At 36.8% G+C, this 5,051-nt stretch overlaps 1 non-coding gene across 1 annotated transcript; it reads left to right on the top strand.

The window, feature by feature from the left end:
• Nucleotides 1-311: 311 nt before the first annotated feature.
• LOC141715806 (small nucleolar RNA R71) lies at nt 312-418 on the top strand. The gene has a single exon (XR_012572555.1). It is a non-coding gene; the product is annotated as a small nucleolar RNA R71 (small nucleolar RNA).
• Nucleotides 419-5,051: the final 4,633 nt, after the last annotated feature.

Below are 5,051 nucleotides of genomic sequence, written 5' to 3'. Positions count from 1 at the left end.
CTGCACAAAGCTCACAGACACTAGCTATTTGGTTAACACCATAGTTGGTTAAAAAATTGACCTTCATAGTCAGCGCCTTGAGCTGCGCTGTAATAGCTGTAGCTGCATCAACTTCCAGAATACCTGCTACCTTCCCAGGCATCATCCTTTAAGTCGGGTTTTGATATTCATTTGCAGCCATAGTTTCAATGAGATTATAGTCCTCAGTATAGCTTTTGTCCCACAAGGCGCCTCCAGAAGCTGCATCGAGCATGGGTCGAGATTGGACCCCCAAACCATTGTAGAAACTAGTGATCACCATCCAGTCAGGCATACCATGATGTGGACACTTTCTCAACATCTCCTTGCAGCGCTCCCAAGCCTCGCACATAGATTCTCCTGGCTGCTGCACAAACTGAGTAAGAGCACTCCTCATAGCTGCAGTTTTGACCATTGGAAAGAACTTCACCAGAAACTTTTGTGCAAGATCTTGCCAAGTAGTGATGGACCCATCTGGTAAAGAGTTTAACCAGTTCTTAGCTTTGTCCCTCAGAGAGAATGGGAAAAGCCTCAGCTTGATAGCCTCATCAATAACACCATTATATTTGAAAGTACCACAGATCTCGACAAAATTCCTGATATGCATGTTGGGATCTTCAGTCGCAGCCCCTCCGAAAGAAACTGAATTCTGCACCATCTGAATAGTGCCCGACTTGATTTCAAAAGTATTGGCCTCAATAGCCGGATGAATGATGTTTGACTGAATGTCATCAATTTTAGGCCGAGAAAAGTCCATAAGAGCTTGATTAGCTTGAGCTAGACGATCACCCATTATTTCAGGTTCTTTCTTTTCACTCTCTTTATCCGGATCTTCAAAAGCTGTCTTCTCCAGAAAGTCAAGAGCTTTATCTGTTTCCTCAGCTTTATCCAGATTTCTCTTGCGAGTGCGAGAACGTGTTTGCATAAACGCTCGCTAGAGTACCTAGAACACAACCGGAAACAGTGAGTAACAAGTGTTAATCAATGAATCCTAATGACCACTGATGGCAAGTACATAAACTAAATAAATTAACACCGAGTCCCCGGAAACGGCGCCAAAAAATTGTTAGGCAAAAAGTATGTGCTAAATAATTCACGTAAGTATATGCGTTCGCAAGTAATATTGAATGATTTCTAGTTCGTTTCCACAAGGACTCTGATTAATTATATTTAGTTAACACTTACTCACCAATGTATAATTGTTCTTCAATGCCAAGACAATAACAATCAAGATTGGTTAACTAATATTAACTACGAGAATTAAACACTTGAATTAACAATATTAAACACACATGAGATCCTAACTTCATTACTACTTCAATCAATAGTTATTGTTATTAAACTTAGCATGTAATGGTGATGATATTAATCGAACAATACGAAACTGATAATCTCCAACTTTCGTTGTACAAATACCATTCTACCAAGCATCCACAATTTAGATAAAAGTTGAATAGGCATCAATTATGTTGAGACCCTATATGTCTACAGAATTTGACAACATAACGATTTAAGCACAAGTTATTCATGATGATTACACAGGGCAAGTAAAATGGTTAGAGTTACCCACTAATCATGCATACAACACATGAACCTATGCTAGCATGGCAAGTTCTAAATCTCAAGATCCACTATCGCTTCACAAGAGATTAACAGGCTATCTTACATGTTCGCGACGCATATAAGACGAATAAGCACAACTTATACTAGATATCATACAATCACCACATACCAAGGTATTAAACAATTAACTAAAGAATTCCATAGTAAATCCGCTAGAATCCCATGATCACGATTAGTCTATAATAGAACTCATCGTCACCATGGGTTCATATGAAAGCATGATAATAATACAATGATATAAGGCTGAAAAATACTTAATAAATAATGAAGTACGTCACAAGATTATTAAGGTTCAAAGCATAAAGAAAACTAGCATCCACTGTTACGATGAATTAAAAGAATCACAAGATAAAGTAATGTTTCATCTTCTTCATTAGTGCGTTCTAAAACGGTCTTCTCAATCTTCTTGCCTTCGCTCTGGTTGAAGAAAACGTCTTCCCATAAGGTTTATATAAGAGTCCAGGAGTCACCGCGCCAACTGATCCCAAACAGAATTGAAAACAAATAAAACCAGAATCTAAAATTCCGCAAGCACGCGGACGCGTGCTTCCTCCACGCAGTAGCGTGCTGGCGCACGATCGCGTGCTCTAGCGCGCGGTCGCGTGCTACGCTTCTGGAAAATTCTTCATTTTGCTCCTGTTTGTGCTGATTTCTTTGCTCATCACCCCTAGACTGATTCCAGGCACTTTTTTAAGATTTATTTGATGAAAACCACCTATCTAAGCAAGTTATACCCTACATTGCAAAAACACTAGAAAACGCGTCAAATACACAAAATACTTGAGTCCAAGACACCAATTCAAGCTGTTATGAGATGCTCTAAGTGGTATAAAATGCCACTTATCAGCTGATATAATTATGTGCGGGCTATCGTATGGGTAGACGATAGAGTTTTGATGCGTAGTTCGTCGAGTAATTATCAGCTAGACGATTAAAATGATATTTTTTAATTATAGATATGAGTCTTTCAAGATGATCAGGACCAGATGGAATGGATGAAGACTATAGTTAAATATTATGGAATAATGGGTTGCAGCACTGCATGAGCAGCTGATCAGAGATTTAGCAAAGTAAAAGACGGTGATGCCTTGAGATGCCAGACTGAGATAATTGCGTTTCTACGGTTGTGACTAACTGCTAAAAAAAAACCAAAACAAGTATCCCTATCATCACTTATTGTTCAAGTGATATTTATTTTGAATCCCATTATGTAAGTGTTGCTTTCCCTATTCTCAGTTCAGAATAGATAAATGTTTTACATATCGCTGAATTAAATGATTCTGTTTACGCAAGTACTCTTCTGCTATTCTATATTCAGAATATTTAAAAGTTTTTACTTATCAAATTAATGGATTTATAAATGTTTTAGTTTTTGAGAAAATGATTTGGTTTCCAGTATTCCTGCCCAAATGAATGGGAGAATAAAAGTTTATAAGGGTGTCGAGTATTATGACCCCTTTCAATAAAATGTTTTTAAGTTTGGATGGTTGCGTAAGAGGCCGTGGCGGAGGTCCAGCGTGAGCTATGTATTATACGGGATATGACACCTTGCTAGGTCGATATGTGCCTTGAGTACCCCTTTGTTTAGTTAGATATGCTCCGGCATACCGGTGTTACTCCGCGGCAGATCACCGGCGGCTACACACCGTCCTCTAAGGATTCCAATCTAAATTATTATAATGCTTTTGATAATCTTATAAGGAATGATTTATCAAGTGTTTTGGTTTTGTACAAAAAGGTGAAATGTGGTTTTGATTGAGTTTTCGATTTATGATGATACTTACGTTGTTGTTAAATATCAAAAGTGGTATTAGTATATATGATTGATGTTGACTTCAGTATGGGATGTTGTGAACATCAAAGTTCATATAGATATCTAATTTGATATGACAACAAAATGAGTATTAATATCAAGAGTTCGGTTTTGAATAAAGGTTGTGATTCAGTCCATAATCATTGTTTCATATTATTGTTGTTTACGATATTTCCGTAAACATAGTTTTACGAGTTTTATTCTCGTCAAGATTTAAAGTATTGATGAAGCATTTCGCTTAAAAATATCAAAAGGGTTTTGAAAATAATTAAGGAACCAATTTTGGGGTTCCTCAACTAAAATTTTCTGATTCAGTAATTATGATTTTAAAGGTTCTGCTCTATTGCAGACGTCGGTTTTATATCAAAAAGACCCTATATATGTTATAATGAACTTGCTGAGCATTTCTTCCGCTCATACTTGTATGTTTTTAAATTTACCCTCCAGTGAGGATTAGCTTGTGCTATTTAGCCGCGTAATTCGAGGAAGTAAAGAAGAAGCTCTTGGAAGGTGGTTGGTCCAGGGTTTGCGGACTAGTGTAAGTTCTGTTATAAAAAGTTGTTTATATTATATTATATTATAATTGTGTTATTTTATAGTTGGGCCTAGTATACTTCTTTTCGATGTTGTACTAGTGGGTTATTATTGAATTGGAATTTGTTGAAAAGAGTTCTAAAAGGAAGTGAAAATTATTTATGGAATTTGGAATTCTTGTTTCTAGAACTGTAACCTTAAAAGATCTTGGATTAGTTTGGGGTCATAGATGCTAAATATCGTCCGCTGGCATTTGCATTTTGATTTAACAGGTTAGTTTGGATTGAGGTTTCATCGTGACGACCAAATCCTCCGACCCCGGATTTGGGGGCGTTATAGGTTGGTATCAGAGCCGAGGTTACAGTAAACTAGAAATGAGAGTGTATAAGAGTATGTATAGCTATGTGAGATGCTTGAGCTCATATCTAGTTCTTGTTGGACTATTGGATATAGTACCAACGAGTAAGTTAAGATAGGCGCATTCGTTTGAGATTGTTGTCTTGAGTTGGACAAAACTTCTGGCAGTTCCAAAGTTCTATTGTAGAATCTTCCGAGGCTACTACGATTCGACGATGATGAAGATTATCGATATTCTTAGAATATGCAGAAGTAGTATAAGATCAAATAACGAGTCAAAAGAAGAGTTCAAATAAAAGATAAGTATAAGACCTTGGCAATACCTTCTTTTCGATAACCTCTTTTGACCTCTCTCAAAATAAGAGGTATCTGTTAGAGGATATATTCCCTAACATTCGTTTAGTCATTTTATGCCAGAATCTTATTTTCTGGATTTCATTTTTCTCCAGAAATACCAGCTTTGTAACTTTTTCAATTTTGATCAAAGGATTGCATTAACATGTCATTTCTCAAAAACCCTTGATTATTCACTTGATTTTGAATTCCTTTCATATTCTTTTACTCTGACTGAGATGAACAACCCTAACTATAGGGGATACAAGGTATACCTGTCTGTGTGATAGGAATTGGATAGGACGCTATCTCTTGTGTGTGTTGTGACTACAAGAAGGTTAACCACCTTTAGTAGTGTCTTAATTTGGGCACG

Source organism: Apium graveolens, chromosome 3, assembly GCF_009905375.1.
Source record: "Apium graveolens cultivar Ventura chromosome 3, ASM990537v1, whole genome shotgun sequence".
Taxonomy (NCBI): domain Eukaryota; kingdom Viridiplantae; phylum Streptophyta; class Magnoliopsida; order Apiales; family Apiaceae; genus Apium; species Apium graveolens.
The sequence above is the reverse complement of the archived record's forward strand: the minus strand, read 5'-3'. Positions and strand labels throughout refer to the sequence as shown.